Here is a 19,223-nt window from a genome sequence, read left to right as displayed (position 1 = left end):
GGAAATTCGGAGATTCGGATGTATCTGAATTTCTGAATTACAGAAATGACGAATGCAAACGAATCCGATTTTCCGATTCCGAAATTCGTTAGCGGTAGTCTGTACAAAATTTAGTTAAACGAAATTTAGTTGCAGCAAAGTGACATTAGAGGAAAAAAAAAATGTCTTTTTTTTACAGTCTGCAGAAGAGGAAAAAAAAAGCGTGAGGTTCCCCCCCAATTCATACCAGACCCTTTAGGTCTGGTGGGAATGTTTGGAGGAACCCCCCCCCCCAAGTTATAACAAAAAAAGTGCTTGGGGTTCCCCCCAAAATTTTAAGGGGGAACCCCGGCACCGAAAAATGGGGGGGGGGAAATGGGGTCCCCCCTAACATTCCTACCAGACCCTTGATCCGAGCCCAGGCCCAGCAGGGCAGGAAAGGGGGGGGGGCAATCGAGCACACCCGCCCCCCCTCCTTGCGCCTTACCTGGCTACGTGCCCTCGGCAGTGGGAGGGTGTCTGCATGCCGAAAATAACGCAAAATCCGAATGACGAAACAAATGTTTTGCCGGTGCACATGTCTAGTATTTTTTATATAAAGACATATACAGAGAGGGGATAACTATACATGAGATGCATTTTTTGTCCTGCCTATTTATATTCCTTTTGTCATCAGTGCTCTGGTTTGGGCCACCCCCCGGTGTTCTTGGGAGGCTACCACTGGGGTTGAGGGTCCTCTAGTAGTTAATAACGAGGGGGTAGCACCATACATGTACCTTTCTAAAGATGTTAGTTGTAAGTACAGTGCCTCAACACCTGACTGGTAAATGTGTTTTTGTAAGTAAAGCAGACAACACTAAAAAATATATCATTTCATGTTTCTTTTATTAAGTAGCCACCAAGCATGAACAAGCGAAACTGATTGAACCAAGTTGCAACAACTTCTACGGAGTCACATCCAATGCGAATCACTTATCAATCAATTATTGATATGCATCATATTTTAGGTTTAGAGGGTTTTTTCATATTGTGTGACCCCTTGAAAAAATATTTTGGATGAGATACTGGTTTTACTCGATTGTTATTGTGTCCCCCCTCTTTTTAATGTGTGCTAATCTTTTAATTGCTGTTAAAAAAATATTTATATAACAATCAACCTTATAGCTTTTGTGAAAACCACTGATACAAATCATATTTGCTCTTTGCACTGGGTACCTTCAGTGAGAAAACTACTGAGTTTCATTGAAGACAGCTATGTCAGGCTTATCAGGCTTTCCATCTTACTTTGTGATCAGATGGCCCTTGGCTGCATGAATCTCTGAATGCCATTCTTCTGTGCTCATAAAAAAACCTAACCTTTTTGGAAGTATTTTCATTAGTGGGGGAGGTTGAACTAAAGAACATTTTACTCATTTATGAGGCTCTGACCCCTTTTCTGCTGTACAGAGTACATTGAACCATTAAAGTAGCTTTCTATATATAGTCCCTACTGCACTCACACACATTTACACACTAGAACCAGTGTAGGAGAAAGCTATTCAAAATACTAGTATGTTCATTGGTTTTCTCCCTCTCTCTGTTAGTGAGAGCAGTTCAGGTCATTGAATCCAGAAGCCAGGGAATAAAGTATGTTAAGGCTGATTATGAAGTCTTGTGTAACAGGTTTATGAAAAATCATCCCTGACTGGAATTTGTTAATCTCAGAAGTAAGTATGACCTGTGGTCATTTTATAGTAAAATATGAAAACCAAGGATGCTAGAATAACCCACTTTTAGGATGAAAGGCGAGAAATATTCTTATGACAAGAATTATTATTTTGCTATTATAGTATTGGTGGACCAATGAAGTGATGTCAGCTTCTAACAGTATGCGCTTTCTCTCTGGTCTTTTAGGGAGCTTTTGATGATAACTGAAGTGCTCAGCCTTATCAATCATGCCTCAGGATGCTTTGGTAATAATGACATAAGCTTGAAAGATGGGTCTCTTGAACTTTGTGAATGCTGCCTTTAACTGATCAACAAGGTTCTAGAGCCCGTCTTGCATCATTTAGTATGGATGGCTGTGTTACCTAGAAGTCAAAAGTTATGATCTTAAAGACCCAGGTAGCACTGTTCACATCACTATTTTCAGTTCTTATGGGCTCGTAAGACATGCTTGCAAACCATAACTTGTTGCTGGAAACTCAGTGTTACACTAATTTATCCAGAAAACTACATAAGACCCCAGAAAGTAGGATCTCTGTGTGCCAAGTCATCTTTACTTAGGCTTTACACCCTGTTGATATATATTTTCATTTTATCCATTCAAAATGAGAAATGTATTTGTCGTTTGACCTTTCCCTTCCTTTGCATGCCCTAAGTTACACCATATGGCTGACTGGCTACTTATAATATTCTGAACCATTGCAGAAAATAAGTCAGACATGATGGTTTGCTTGATAAGGTGTCATCAAAGATTGCCTGTGGTGATGTTACTTTGCTGACTGAGGTGGCTGGCTAAATGTAATTTTAGAAAGGAAGGATTACCTTGATTTGGGGTAATTTTAGCCTGGTTACTACAGCTATTTGAAAGACCAACCAGCTTCCAACTTTAAATTCTGAAGTCCAGGTCTGAAAATGTATTAGCGGTTAGAATTGGCGCAATAAGAAAATGCCCTGTCTTCATAAATAAGCACCTCAGTTGATGGTTTTCTGGTAAGAGCTTGGTTCTTGTAGTTCTTATATTTTTACTTTGTATCTGTTTTTAAATTTGGCAGACAGGAAGCTTTATTAAAATGTAGAGATTAACTTCTAGAGTCATTAAACACTGCACCACTCAAGTCTGTTAAAGCAAGTGAATTTTTTGCTTGGTAATGTTGATAAAATAATTCTAATGTGTGATTAAGAAGCAGTAAAATATATCACATCAGTACAATTATGAGTTTTTAGAGTTGTTAGCCACAGCAATGTGGAGAATAACTGCTATTTGTTTCCTTGTGTCTGTAAAAGGAAAATGCTGTGCCAGTCAAACACCACATAAACGTTTTTATTACACCTACCAGACACACAATGATTTACATAATGTAACAAGTTTTTGAACTTTAAATAAATATCCCAACAAATGATGATGCTTTTACTCCATCAGCATTGATGGAGTAAGAAACAAGAGTTCTTAAAATGTTTTAGTCCCCAAATACTGTCATAATGCTTTAATGAAGTGTAGAAAGTTGCAATTCTTACATTTATACATATGTACAATATATATGTATGTGGGTGTCTGTTTGTTTGTGTGTGTGTGTGTGTGTGTGTGTGTATGGGTGTGCTAAGTATCCTGGCATCTACATGATGTCATTATAACTAACTGTTCTAGCTTTCATTTTTGTATTATAGACTATTTTCTTGCTGGTTAACTTTTTTTTGTTGTGCAATTTTATTTTAGTGTTTAGACTACTGACTGTAATGCTAATTACAAGAAAACAAATTGTTACTTTAAAGTGTATTTACTCGTATTTAGTCAAATTTGAGAAAACCGCGCAATGTGTTTGTTATGTGTTGCTGTTTACAAAGGCTACCTAAAAAAAATTCTGAAAAAGTTCTTATCTTTTACATGTTTCTGTTGAGCAGGTCTTTGGACAAACTGCTAGCTTCTCTCTACAATTTTCACGCAACATGAAGCTCTTGTTGTTCTCATAAAAAAGACTAGTGACACTCTGAGCTTCCTCACATAAACATAATATGCTTCCACATCTTTAATGCTTTGTTAGCACAAACAAATCAAATCTAGTATACAACTGATGCGATCTGCCAACACATTACAGACAGGGGTAATTAGGTTAAAGAATAACTCAGTTTAGAGAAAAGCTTTTCTTTCAGGGAAAGAGCAAGTAATATGTAAGCAGCAATTTTTATATTGTAATATATATAAAGTCATGCAATGTGAATGAGAACATGCAACAAACAAATAAATAAAATAGGTGATGTAGGTATGAAATCTTTAATCATGGTAGAAATTCTTGGAAAATTGGTAAAAGTGTTTTCATGTATCTCAAACTATCTGATAAATGGTTTCCAGTCTCGAAAGAATGTACTCCTGGCATTTCTTCTGTAAAACATTTTTTTATAGTAACATCTTTAATATGGGATTTACTCTCACACCATAATCAGCAATACAAACTGTGGTGATGAATGGTTATGTTGATAGATTTGTACAACTAAAATAGTTTCCCTAAAACAGGTACAGATGTCTGCAGTTATTTAAAAGATTATGTTAAAATATATCTTAATATATATCTTCAAAAATGGTATGACCATTAAGCATTTTTTAAAATAAAATGCAGGGCAATATTTTAAATAAGCTATTAGTCATTAAGTGGATTCTTGTTTAAAGTGACATTATCAATGTACTGTATGTTGTGGACCCGAGTTAAGATTTGCTTTAGATTTGCTTCAGCAAACAGTACTCTAAAAAATCATGTTTTGTCTGGAATTCCTTCTGAAAAATAGCAGCGAACTTTCCTGATATGTGACTGTGCCTAGGCACTCCTTGTACCTACAGCCTTATGCTGTACTTGTAATGGAAGTGGTTAAGTATGATTATGACAAAATGCCGATCTCTATAGATCAATTGTATTACAGAATTCCTCGGTTACCGACTTACCTACTTTTCGACCACTCGCACTTACGACGGACCGCCGATCGACCTCCGACCTTGCGCGTCAGTGCGACGTGTCGCCGGCGGAAGTGATGTCCTCCGATCTTCACTGCGGGTCCTGGTAAGTATTTTCATTGCCCGATGTACAGTACACTGTTCGGTACTGTACATCTGCAACGCTATACAATACTGTACTAATGCAGTACAGTACTGTATAGAGTTCCTCACTTAACGACCAATTCGTTTAACGACCTGGTCGTAGGAACGGAACTCGGTCGTTAAGTGAGGAGTACCTGTATATATGTTATTTTGCTTTTTGCTCTTGTTTGCCTTACTCAAAACCTTACTCAGAAATTGGTGCTAAGCACCCCCTCCCCTTCATATCCGAAGTACGCACTAGAAATAGGAACCAAGATGGCGCCTCCTCTTCAGGACAACACCCAAGACGAAAGATATAAACATCCTGGCAGGAAGTTATGCATGAATGGATCTAACCAATGATAAGCTAGAATATATAAACTAAAATGCTTTTCTGCAATGCTACGCTTAAATATACACGTTCAGCTGCCTAAATAAAACCATGTAGAAGCAGAAGAATAAGAACAGAAGTATCTTACTCTGGACTAATGTCTCAGGGTTCCTTTGTTCTCTGAGTGTGCACTCTATATATAATCAGGCCAGGCGGCAGATATAAGTACGGAACCTTTGATTCGATCTAAATTTGTGAGCAGGTCCAAAACATACTCTATACCTGCAATGTGAGATCTATGCACCACAGGCTCTGACTGCTATTTTTGTGAGATTTGGGGATGCCACTGCTGTGCTGCTCACTGTTACCTCCATACTTGAGGCTTTGTCATGAGGAAGTAAAGCCCGGCCTCATTAAAATGGCCTTCATGCAGAAAACCAGTGCAGAATAAGGTATTGAAAGTTAGCAATTAGGAAAAGATCAGCTGCTTGGAGACCACACCAACACTGGTGACAAGTTCTTTGCCCTCTGTCTGCATTTTTTTTAGATAGCTTCCAGAGTTCAGTCCCTCTTTGTCATGCACCGTACTTCAGGGAGGTGAGTTTGGATCACAGCTGCGGTTCTAACCGGTGGTTGAATATGCGGTGTCTGGCTTAGATCCCAGGCGGCTCCCTCAATCTCAAGCGGAGAGTTTGGGATCTAGAAATCATATACCGCGGTAAGGAAAAAACAAAAAGGCGGGATGCACTATCTCTGTGGAATATTACTTCATATTCCTTTAAACATCATAAATGGGAATGATATTGAGGAGCAAGTAAGTACTAAGGCAGTCTGTATGTGGGTGGTACAATAGCAGTAGTAGCAATCCAGTTATAGACTATTAGCATGGAAATATTGAGGCATGTATAGCTAGCCTCCACCAGGTGGCAGTGGAGAGACACTCCTAAGTAACACAGTCTGATATAATGCAGATACTTGCAGTTGAGGGGATAGAACCCCTTGGTCAGGTAGATCCTGTGAGGTCCTGGAGAGGCTTCCGTGCAGTGGAGGTGAACGTTCCTGATGGGAGGCTGATGGCTGCAATGCTGGGTAGCTCCTGGGGTGCTGGGCCATGAACCCAATAGTGGAACGCCGTCCATAGGTTCAGAGGCCTTGTTTTATACTGGTGGAACGCGGAAGAGGAGCCTCGCGGCGTGACGTCACTTCCGCGTTCCACCCTGGAACGCATAGTGATACAGGGCCAGGGGGAGGAGGCGCCCTGGAACGCCTACGGCCGATGCGTTCCACTCTGGAACGCAGTCGGCTTGTAGATCCGAATCCGGAAGTATTACACTCTTTAAAAATCATGTTCCTATGTATAGTTTGTCATTTTACAGTATATATACATGGGAGCAGTCATGTTTGTTTATTGCTTATACTTTATTTCTTTTTCTCAAAATACAACCCTATGGGGGTGATTTACTAACCTAAACACACGCACGCACTAGGTGCGTGTGAATTTTACACAGCAAAACGTATTTATCAACCAAAAAGTCTCTAAAAGCATATTTCCACTAATGCCATATATGGAAAAATCATGCACATGATGCATATATAATGCTGCTTCACAGTTTAGACAAAAATGGTTAGCTCATGCATTTACATTCCTGCATTCATCAACGCAAGCAACACAACGTAGAGCTAATTTACACAACATCACCTTGCAATTCATGCAGGGCTTTGCACAACACACCTGCTGGGTGTGTACACACTACAAAGGTGTTTAGATTCCACCCATAGATCATGCTGGGAGGGAACACACTACAGAGGTGTATACATGTTCGTGGTGTGTTTATAAGGTTAGTAAATCAACCCCTTCAAGATGGCGCCTCCTCTTCAGGACAACACCCAAGACGAAAGATATAAACATCCTGGCAGGAAGTTATGCATGAATGGATCTAACCAATGATAAGCTAGAATATATAAACTAAAATGCTTTTCTGCAATGCTACGCTTAAATATACACGTTCAGCTGCCTAAATAAAACCATGTAGAAGCAGAAGAATAAGAACAGAAGTATCTTACTCTGGACTAATGTCTCAGGGTTCCTTTGTTCTCTGAGTGTGCACTCTATATATAATCAGGCCAGGCGGCAGATATAAGTACGGAACCTTTGATTCGATCTAAATTTGTGAGCAGGTCCAAAACATACTCTATACCTGCAATGTGAGATCTATGCACCACAGGCTCTGACTGCTATTTTTGTGAGATTTGGGGATGCCACTGCTGTGCTGCTCACTGTTACCTCCATACTTGAGGCTTTGTCATGAGGAAGTAAAGCCCGGCCTCATTAAAATGGCCTTCATGCAGAAAACCAGTGCAGAATAAGGTATTGAAAGTTAGCAATTAGGAAAAGATCAGCTGCTTGGAGACCACACCAACACTGGTGACAAGTTCTTTGCCCTCTGTCTGCATTTTTTTTAGATAGCTTCCAGAGTTCAGTCCCTCTTTGTCATGCACCGTACTTCAGGAAGGTGAGTTTGGATCACAGCTGCGGTTCTAACCGGTGGTTGAATATGCGGTGTCTGGCTTAGATCCCAGGCGGCTCCCTCAATCTCAAGCGGAGAGTTTGGGATCTAGAAATCATATACCGCGGTAAGGAAATAACAAAAAGGCAGGATGCACTATCTCTGTGGAATATTACTTCATATTCCTTTAAACATCATAAATGGGAATGATATTGAGGAGCAAGTAAGTACTAAGGCAGTCTGTATGTGGGTGGTACAATAGCAGTAGTAGCAATCCAGTTATAGACTATTAGCATGGAAATATTGAGGCATGTATAGCTAGCCTCCACCAGGTGGCAGTGGAGAGACACTCCTAAGTAACACAGTCTGATATAATGCAGATACTTGCAGTTGAGGGGATAGAACCCCTTGGTCAGGTAGATCCTTTGAGGTCCTGGAGAGGCTTCCGTGCAGTGGAGGTGAACGTTCCTGATGGGAGGCTGATGGCTGCAATGCTGGGTAGCTCCTGGGGTGCTGGGCCATGAACCCAATAGTGGAACGCCGTCCATAGGTTCAGAGGCCTTGTTTTATACTGGTGGAACGCGGAAGAGGAGCCTCGCGGCGTGACGTCACTTCCGCGTTCCACCCTGGAACGCATAGTGATACAGGGCCAGGGGGAGGAGGCGCCCTGGAACGCCTACGGCCGATGCGTTCCACTCTGGAACGCAGTCGGCTTGTAGATCCGAATCCGGAAGTATTACACTCTTTAAAAATCATGTTCCTATGTATAGTTTGTCATTTTACAGTATATATACATGGGAGCAGTCATGTTTGTTTATTGCTTATACTTTATTTCTTTTTCTCAAAATACAACCCTATGGGGGTGATTTACTAACCTAAACACACGCACGCACTAGGTGCGTGTGAATTTTACACAGCAAAACGTATTTATCAACCAAAAAGTCTCTAAAAGCATATTTCCACTAATGCCATATATGGAAAAATCATGCACATGATGCATATATAATGCTGCTTCACAGTTTAGACAAAAATGGTTAGCTCATGCCTTTACATTCCTGCATTCATCAACGCAAGCAACACAACATAGAGCTAATTTACACAACATCACTTTGTAATTCATGCTTGGCTTGCACAACACACCTGCTGGGTGTGTACACACTACAAAGGTGTTTAGATTCCACCCATAGATCATGCTGGGAGGGAACACACTACAGAGGTGTATACATGTTCGTGGTGTGTTTATAAGGTTAGTAAATCAACCCCTATGAGTCTGTTGACTGAAAAAAATGCAGGCCAACACGGACAGGCTGTTCATATTGAAATTGAATTTTCTCTTAACTGAGTAAATTTGGCGAAAATTAACTTTTAACTTTGCTAAGAATACCTAATTTCTTGCAAGGAAAATAAAAAAATATATATATTTGCTTGTATATGATGGAACTTGATGGTCCCCCTCCCCCCAGGGTCTGGTATGGTTTGGGAGGAGGACCCCACGCTGTTTTTTTTCTTTAAAATATTTTTATTATTTTCTTAACTTTGTTATTATTATTTTTTTTAAATTTATTTAAATCATTTTGAAACATTTTTTTTTTCATTTGTGTGTTTTTTTTCTTCTTCTATTCTGCTCGCTACCTTGGAAATAGCGAGCAGAATAGCCGAGCCGAATGCTCGGCGGCATTCGGCTATTTCCTCACTGCTGTTCGGCCCCTATGAGAGCTTCGGCTCAACTGATCCAGATGTTGGATCGGATGAGTCGAACTCCTTCTGCACTTTGGCTCAGCTGAACATGCAGAGCATAGTCGGCTGACCAGAGGCAGCCGATGTATGGCTGATTTTAGCTAATGTAGGGTGGAAATCACCAGTTCAAGGCTGAAGTGAATAGCGGAGCATCATTCTGCTCACTTCATTTTGGCTGGGTTAGTCACTCAGCTGCCTTCGGCAGCTTTGTGAATAACCCCCTAAATTTATATTTTGTTCCTTTGAGTTCCCATGTGAATATCCTATTTTTACATCTAACAGATATTTTAATCTCCCAAGATTATTCCATAAACTCAGTAAATACATTGTAGCTAAAAGCTATTTTAAATGTAGTAAGCAAATAGTAATTTTAATTCTATTAAAACATAATTGACCCTAAACCATAATTAGTACCTTTTAGGAAAGAAGCCAAAGTAATTGTAATTTTTAGTGTTTGATTGATGTAATGGCTAATCTGCAAATAGTTATATTAACTATAATAACAAAATTATGGAAGATCAAGCATGTAAAAATATGAATGCCACATAAAAAAAAATTCCTGAACCCTTTCTAATTCAAGCATTATCTAAGTATTGGTGACCAAAACTGAACTGCATGTTCAAGATGAGATTTGGAGATCATGTCCATCAGGCCTTCTCCAGGATAGCACAGATCCACCGGCATGAATTCTAGCTGTTAGGGCAGAAGTATCTGGACGGATAGAACCTGGATCTCCTGCCATACCAATGCTCCAGACACCCAACGTTTTGCTGCATGGCATGACCTGCAAGGACAAAAGAGGCTTTAGAGAGGGTCTTTAATCTCTTGTCCACCAGGACCTTGAATGCCAGGACAAGCCCTACCGGGACAGTTAGTTTAAAAAAAAAAGACATTTAATAGCTAGATTCACAGCCCACTTTTTTCAAGAACTCATTCCTATAGCGTATTGTTGTGTAAAATGCTAAGATGGGGTAAGAACCTTATGTGGGTTATGTGAGAAGTCTAGTGTCTGTTGGTACCTGCAGACAAAAGGACTGGTGCCTGCAGTGAGAGAGTTGGGTCTGCTACAAGATGGCTGGTGAAGTAAAGGCTGGTTTCTGCTGTATGTTGTCTTTTGCAAGAAAATGGTTTCTGCAGTGAGGAGCTTAGGAATCTGTGAGGATTGGATTGAATAGTAGTGCAGGCAAGTACAAGTAAGGTTCTGAGTTTGAGAGGTTGCTGTGCAGAAGGTATTGCCATGAAAATAGCAATGCTCTGTCCTCTCTGACTGGCTGTTACTGAACTCAGCTTGTGATCCAGACTCTGTTTCTGGGTCCTGACTTGGTACTGCACTGCTCAGCTGTTTCCAGCCTTCACTTGTCTTGTGGCTAGGCTTCTGTCACCCGTTCTGATACCACTGTATTCTGGCATTGTTTCCGAGTCCTGAAGCCTACAGTAATCCGGTCACTGCACCGAACATCTGCACAGATCCAGTCCAGCTTGCAACCTTGGCACTCATGCCACTCTGCTTCTCCACACTCCCTGTGACACAGGCTTTATCAGTCAGTGTCCAACAGATTGTTTAAACATTGCAGAGGTTTGGGTGGGTCCTGAAACTCTGTGTATGCACTGGAACCAACTCATTGCTTGGAGTATCTGTGCCTATTCCTAAAGACGTTCCTGCCCAGGGTCCTTCCTTCCATAGGAAAAAGCTCAATACTCTTTGCGCCATATTTGGAAGCTTCAATCCAGCAGCCAGCCACTGCAACCCAACATTCTGTCTGCGTGGGGCAAGAAAGCTAAATCTCTGGACCATCACATCTGCCTGACCCTCAAGACAAGGCCTGCTCTGGCTTGGTTTGTCATAAGTCTGGCCCTGGAGTTGGGGAAAGCCTACCTGCCCCTCTGCTGGAAGATCATAATAACGGATGCCAGACTGTCAAGCTGGGGAGGAGTCCTGGACTCTCTTTTGATACAAGGAACTTGGATGACGGAGGAAGCTTCTTCTAATTAAAATTCTGGAATTTGGCTTTGGCAATTCGAGTATCCCTTTACTGATACACCTCCTGACTATGGAATCATCCAATCAGGATTCAGTTGGACAACACCACTGCAGTAGCTTTCATCAACCACCAGGTGGAACCAAAAGTCTTGAGGCTCACAGAAAGACAGATCAGATTATGGCTTGTGTGGAACTTCATGTTCCAGCCCTATCCACTGTCCACATTCCAGGAGTGGAAAATTGGTATGGGGAACATCCCCATCTGGACTCAGAAGAGGGATAACTTCACCTGGAAGTGTTTCAAGACCTCTGTCACAGATGGGAGACCCCTGGTGACTATGTGGGATTAATTAAGACTGATCTATGCCCTTCCCCCTCTGAAACTTCATCTTCGTTTGCTATACAGGATCGACATTGAATCAGTGGGCATTCCAGTAATCTTCATTGCACTGAACTGGCCAAGATAAATGCTCTACAGACTTTTTGCAGACACTCTGTGACCCCAACCAGATCCTCTGTTCCATGGGGCCAGTTTATAATTCTGCTTCACGGTTTCTGGTTTTGATTCCTCAGGTCCTGAAGGATAGGGGCCTATCAGCTTCAGTTAATCCTTCACTTTTGAAAGCTAGGAAGTTGACTTATCGAGGCATTTCCACCCTAGGAAGTACCCATGAGATGTAGCCTGCCTTCTCTCTAATCGGGTCTGGATCAACATTTAGCCTTGAGTACCATCAAGAGTTAGATTTCAGCCCTAGCAACCCTTTTCCAAAAACGGCTTGCTTCTAACCCTTTAGTGAAGGTTTTCATACACGGGATTGCTCACATTGTATTCTCCCTTTGCATTCCCTTGTGACCCTGTAGGCTCTTAATCTGGTTCTGTGAACTATCCAGAAAGCAGCCTGTGAGCTTACCAGGAATAATATCCTGTTGACTCTCTCCCAAAGTTGCCTTTCTTGTTGCCTCAACTCAGTGTCTTAGAGTTTGCAGCCTTAACCTGTAACAAATCTTTCCTTGTACTGCACAGAGACAAGCGTGTCTTAAGGAAAAAGGCCTTCTTTCTTCCCAAGGTTCTTTCAGCCACCTCAACATTGTCCTGCCTTCTCTATGCCCTGCCACAATCTCAAGGAGGTCTTTCTCCGCTGTATGGAATCTGGATTTAGTACACACTGTTTAAGTCTACCTCTCAACTTCAGCTTTATTCTAACAAACTAACTCCCTTTTTATTGTTCTTGAGGGTCCCCACAAGGGACAACTTACATCTCGCTCCACCATCTTCTAGTGGATTCAACAAATAATCTTTCAAGCCTGTGGGCTTAAGGGCAACTTTTTGCCTTTCCCTATTAAAGCTAGATCAGTGTCTCATGGGTTTTCTAGCATGAGGCATCTGTTTTTCAGATATACAAAGCTGCTACACACCTTTGATAAGTTGTACAAGGCAGATGTTGAGGGCCTCATCTGATGCCAGCTTCACTTGCTAGGTTCTTCTGGCTGCTCTGTGAGATCGCTCATGCCCTTCTGTTAACCTGCCTGTTGGTATTTTGTCTGCTGTGTAGACCACCCCTCAGTTGTATTGCTTGGTGACAACCTTATGTTCCTGAATACCAATCGGTATCCTGTACTTCAAGTAAAGCATTTTACAGAGAAGAAAAATCCTATTTTGGTTTCTAGTGCCTTTGGAAATAAGACTGATTTTTATACCCTAACTCTGTGTAATCCTGTCTACGTAACTCTAGATATTCCTGTTATATAATTTAAATAATGTTCAACCCCTTTAATGTTTATTTGGCAGATTAGTTTGCTCTAAATCTAAATTAAAATTAAAAATATTATATGCAGTGGAAGTACTGTATTTTTTTTCTAATACTCCCTGATAAGACATAGAAAATAGAATAATACTTTTTGATACTTTCAGTAGGCCATTTGGTTTAGCATTTTCTTTAGTAGGGTGACAATGCTTTTCCAACAACAGGTGAATTTACTACAGCACTGTAACCCTTTGTTGCTACTTGGACTACAACAGTGCATGATGATGTATAGCATGGGAAAGGCTATCAGGACTGTTCCATCGAATAGCCCTTCTCTACACTGTATGTCACCTTCTGGCCATGCCTATTTCAACCCGTGTTTCTCTGTCTACATTGGCTGCATGAACTGCTCATGGAAGATGTGTCTCCAGTATGTCCTTGCATGTCCTTGCATGCCATAAGCAAATAGCAAATGATGTGTAAACACTAGTGAATGCCACCAACCCCCCTCCTCCTCTACAAGTGGCCAGCTTTCAGGCATATGTTAAATGCAATTAATGATCAGGTATATTACAGCTTTTTTTTTTACTAATTTAAAATGGCAGTTTTTATTATTTAGGCTAATTAACAACCAGACTAAAATGAGACTTTAGATATATAAAATGTATCATATATGAAGAAAGAAATGAATCCTGTCTATGTACCCATTAGCCTAGTTGCTTCTGTATTAGAATGAATAAGGTAGCTGACAACATTACAAGCTGTGGAAATACTGACAGTTCTGTTTTTGGCACACCAAGCATGATCCATGTACTGACTGCTATCACCTGCTACTACAACTCCTCCTTCCCTGACTCCCCTGTCTGCAACAGCATGGGAGACGGTATGTTTTTGCAATGATCAGATTAGGGGAAGACAGGAAAACATTTTAGAGTGGAAAAAATAGAGCTTCAGAGCCTAACGCATCCTGTCTCATTGAGTTAAAGTGACAGTAAACTCGTTAGTTAAATCTTAAAAATGCACCAATTCAGGGATGATTTGAGGATCTACAGCAGAGTGATGAGATACATTTTTGTTAATAGTTAAGGTACTTCAATGCATATTTAAAGTTTAACTCCTGAGTTTAGTTTTCACTTTAATGTGTAATCCTGGAAAAACAATTTAAGGCATAGGCAGATGATGGGATATGAAAATAACAACCTAAAACAACACACAGATTATTATTGTTATACAGGATTTACATTGCGCCAACAGTTTGTGCAGCGCTTTACAATATAAGGAAGACATTACAATACAATTCAAGACAAGATGGGAAGAAGGGCCCTGCCCGTGAGGGCTTACAATTTAAAGGGTCTGGGAGGTGATACATGAGGAGGTAGCTGTGTGGGGATGAATTGTTTGAGAATGTGATAGTTCTGTGGCCAGGTTGAGGTGGGATAGGCTTCCTTGAAGAAATTAGTCTTAAGGGATCGCCTAAAGGCAGTCAGAGTGGAAGATAGAGGGACAGGTTGGGGTGGAGAGTTCCATAGGATGGGAGAGGGTCTAGTGAATTCCTGCAGGCGAGCATGGGAGGAGTCGACGAGGAAGCTCAAAGCAGAAGGTCATTTGAAGAGCGGAGGGGATGGTTAGGGTGATACTTTGAGACAAGGTTTGAGATATAGCCAGGGGCAGAGTTGTGGATGGCTTTGTAAGTGAATGTTAATATTTTGAATGTTATCTTTTGGGCTATAGGAAGCCAGTGTAGGGATTGGCAGAGGGGGGTTGCAGACACTGAGCATTTGGTTAGGTGGATGAGTCTAGCAGATAGACTGAAGGGGGGATAGCCTTTGTAGAGGTAAGCTAATGAGGAGGGAGTTGCAATAGTCAAGATGAGATATAACAAGGGAGTGGATGAGTCATTTTGCAGTTTCATTGGTGAGGAAGGGGCGTATTTTGGAGATGTTGCGAAGGTGAAGGCGGCAGGATTTGGATAGTGATTGGATGTGGGGAAGAAAGGTGAAGTCCGAGACAAGGATGACACCTAGGACCTTGGCATGGGGGAGGGCTGTATAGTTGTGTTAACAATCTGCATGGACGGGAGGAAATATCATGAGCTCAGTTTTTGAAAGGTTGAGTTTTAAGAAGTGTTGTGACATCCAGACAGATAAGAGAATGCTGAAGAATAATGCAATGCTGTGTACAGAAATAATTATTACAGTTGAATACTGAGACTGATATACTAAAGTAGTGCTGATTCTTCACTCATATAATTGTATGAATTTTCACTTTAATTATCCAATCAATTGCAATAAGCTGTTCACTTTGAATACCCAATGTTTTTCACATTATTGGATAACTGAAGTGAATATTTACACAAATGTTTTCGACTGAAGATTACCGACTCCTTTAGTAAATGAGCCCAAGTGTGTGTATTTTTATGATTTTAATGCAATTGATGATTATTTAGTGCATATCATAAAAGATGTAAATATGTTACCACTATATGATTTTTATTTCATTTTTTTATATTTATTGTTGTAATTGTTATAAATACAGTTTGATTATATTTTTTGCATGTGGCCATAAATATGCTGTTTCGCTTTTTTTCCTATAACAAAGCTAACTTTAGTCTAATCTACATGTACGTTATCTCTTGTTGGTTGCATGACATGGAGGATGAATTCTGTGAAGGCAAGAAATAGTTAATTGTTATATATATTAGATGTTATATTTTTTTTCTTTACTCATTAGGAATTGACACGCAATGTTTACAAGAAACACATTTTAGCATTAGCACCACAAGTATAGGGTGAAAATAATGGACTTTGAAATGTAAACGTTTTACATAAAATATGTCTATAGTAGTATCCTCCACTTGAAATTTATACTTTTAATTCCTAGTGAGAGTCATATTTACATTGCAAATAGTCACCTGCAAATTCCACAAGCCCAAAGTGCTGGAGCATGCAAATCCAGGAGCAAAGATTTATGAAGTCGTCTGTGAAACCATTCTTTTGGAATGAATGAGATTTTAGAGTTTAGAAATCCTCAAGCTATTCTCTAAACAAAGATGTGGGAAACTATTAATGTTTATAGAAACTAGCCTCATGTTTTTCTTTAGTTATAGTGGGATAGAAATAGTAACCAACATTGCCTATATTATTAAATAACACATTTTCATAATGCTGGAAATGTGGTCTTCTTTGCATAATTCAGGTGCTAGAGTATGGCTTAGTTAAAAATAGCTATTTTGTGTTCACACAGACTGAAAACTGTGTCTTATCATTGAAATGAACTACTGTTTTTTACATCTAATATGCCTCATGGATGTATAGTATACAACAAACTATACACCCCTTTTTATAGTAAGGCTGTGTCACTTTTATTCCTGAACAAGAAATGGCGCTCCATTGAAACTGTGGCATACATATGCCATATTCCTTTCTAAAGCTGGCAATACGCCTATAGATTATCTGCAGATTTTCTACGGTCAGATGGAAAACGTGCCACAGATTCCTTCATGTACGCTAAACTGTGTGGATGGAGGAATCTCCTACTGGGCCAAGTTACAGTATCTTGCTAGTCGGCCCCATTGGCTCTCAAAATACCTGAACAATGCCTGCATCCAATCAGATTGTTCAGGTATTCTGACAGCCAGCGGGGCCGACTAGCAAGATAATGAAGCTTGGCCCAGCAGGAGATTCCTCCATCCACAGAGTTTAGCGTAGTTGGAGGAATCTGTTGCACTTTTTCCATCTGACCATAGAAAATCTGCAGATAATCTATAGATGTATTGCCAGTTTAAGAGATTTTATTGTGGTTAATTTCTATTGAGGATTTTAAAAAGATGTGTATGAAAATCTATGGCACTAAAAGCTCTACCTACTAACTGCCTCCTCCTGCTCCAGCTGTAACACGTGCAATATATAGAGGATCATTACTAAACCTACTTTGCTGAATGTCATGTAGGTGCTATTCAGACATATCTCCAGATGAGCATGGTCCTGTTTTTGATCCTTGAACATGCTCCCTAGAAATGTTAGTGTGCATGTGCACTAACCTTACTTTGATAGAAGACTGGACTGTCCAGAGAAAGGTCTAATGACAGCGCTGGGAACTTCTGCTCTATTTTTTGTATCCCTCATCTTTGTTTAATTCTGACTATTTCATTTCTAATGGACCATCAAATGGCTATAATAACCTTTCTTTAGACTTTAAGACAAGTTTAACATCACATGTATTAACAATGACTAAATATACTGTATATAGGATAGTCCAAAATTAAATAATGTAAGTAAACTTGGTGTAATTATTGGAGCTTGGTTAGTTGGAACACACCAATGGTTGCATTATGCAAAATCTAACTAGCTAAGTTTGTGTGCTCAAAGGTGAAATAAATCATATTTATGTGTATAAAGTCTTAAAAAGCATGCTAATCAGTGCACAGAAGGTTAAATAAAAATCTCTTTGTTTGTCTTCTGTTAAGTTAAATACCTACTCAGACACTTTTTATTGTCACATCCATCAAGTGTGATGTTAAACAAAATATAACAATTCAATAAATCTGTGCAACTATATGTGAGTCTACAAGCATTGTATGTAAGTAGCTAAATGGATAAAGAGAAAATCAGCTAATGATTATAAGATGCAATCTTTGTCTTGGTCTACTGTATATATGAGTACCTAAAATTGTCACTGTGTGTGAGGAAATTTGTTGTTGCTGCAATCTGCTATATTCTCTACATAGCATTCTCTATCTTCTAAATCTCATCAAAATAACTAATTATTTGTACCATGGCAAATGCTACATGTATTGTCGACTAGTTGCTTAGATTGAGAAAGTAATTTCCACTTATGCTGAACCTCTTATCATTGCAGAATGCACAGCAGTTTTGCATTAAAAAAGTGCTACAGGTTAATTTTTCACCCATTGTCATGCATTTACAGTGCATTCAAAATGAAATACTTGAATACAAATGCATGTTAAAGTGCAAAGTATCATTTTTACAATGCTCAATTACTTCTACACTACTGGGCACTTGTTGCCCCTCTGCCATGTGTCCCAGACTTACCTGGCCCTCCTGGGTGCCAAGGTTGTGTGTCAAGGAAGAATGGCAGGAGTTTTCCCCCTGTTCACTGATCTCCTAGTTAGTATAAACCCAGAAGTGCTCAGATCTGAGTACTCCCAGGTCCGAGTCCACACAGTTCCACAAATGTCAAACTTTGACTGCTCTGACCAAGGAAGAAGCTGCTCAAGCACAAGCTATCTGAACAAATTTCAGAGATGACAGTAGGGGTTAAATAAAAAACATAAAACAAGTCTTAATTAAACAAATATTAGCTTTAACATAGGTTGGCGGGTGCCTGGAGAATTGCACAAAACTTTCAGTTTTTCTACTAAGAGTTATAAAATATTTCCCCTTTTGGCCATCAGGTTAATGACCAGCCTAAGTTGGAGAAAATCTTTTGTCTTTGAGCATGCTCAGGTTATCCCCAGAGGTGAGTTCGACCATGTAGGAGCCCATTACAGAAAATAATTTCAGGCAGCAATTAAGTTGTAACCTCATAAGGCTCTGGGTCCGAATGGATTCACTGCTCTGTTTTATAGGGCTTTTCAAATTATCTTGGCTCCAGAGTTCATTAACCTCCCTGGCGGTATTCCCGAGTGTAGCTCGGGGGGTAATACTTTTCCATACCATAAGCGGTAACCCCGAGCTACACTCGAGAAAGCCGCATAGCATTTACTTACCTTGTCCCTCGAGCCGCGCTGTGTTCTGCGGCCGATGCCGGCTTCCGTCTTCCGGGTTCCAGGGAACCAGCGTGATATTAAAAAAGTACAAAAAAAACGACAAAGACAAAAAACATTTGGAAAAAAAATAGACCGAAAAATGACATGAAAAAAATAAAAAATCATACCGCCATGGAGGTTAAGGCATACGATAATACTTTGCGAGCCCTCAAAAGCAGTTTCCGTTTGGGTCTCAGGCCACATTAAATACATGGAGCTGAACTTACTTTCTACAGTCTTCCATTTGAATTTCCATCTTATCCTTTCCACCATCAGAAGGGATTTGAAAAACTGGCGTATGAACACTTTCTCCAGGTTTGCGAGAAATAGTATACTGAAAATGAGTGTCCTCCCATGTGTCCTCTTGAGGGAGGAGCCATGGCTTCGTTTAGCGGGGGTCGTGACGGC

Source organism: Nanorana parkeri, unplaced genomic scaffold (assembly GCF_000935625.1).
Source record: "Nanorana parkeri isolate BGI_ZX_2015 unplaced genomic scaffold, ASM93562v1 scaffold813, whole genome shotgun sequence".
Classification (NCBI taxonomy): Eukaryota; Metazoa; Chordata; class Amphibia; order Anura; family Dicroglossidae; genus Nanorana; species Nanorana parkeri.
The sequence above is the reverse complement of the archived record's forward strand: the minus strand, read 5'-3'. Positions refer to the sequence as shown.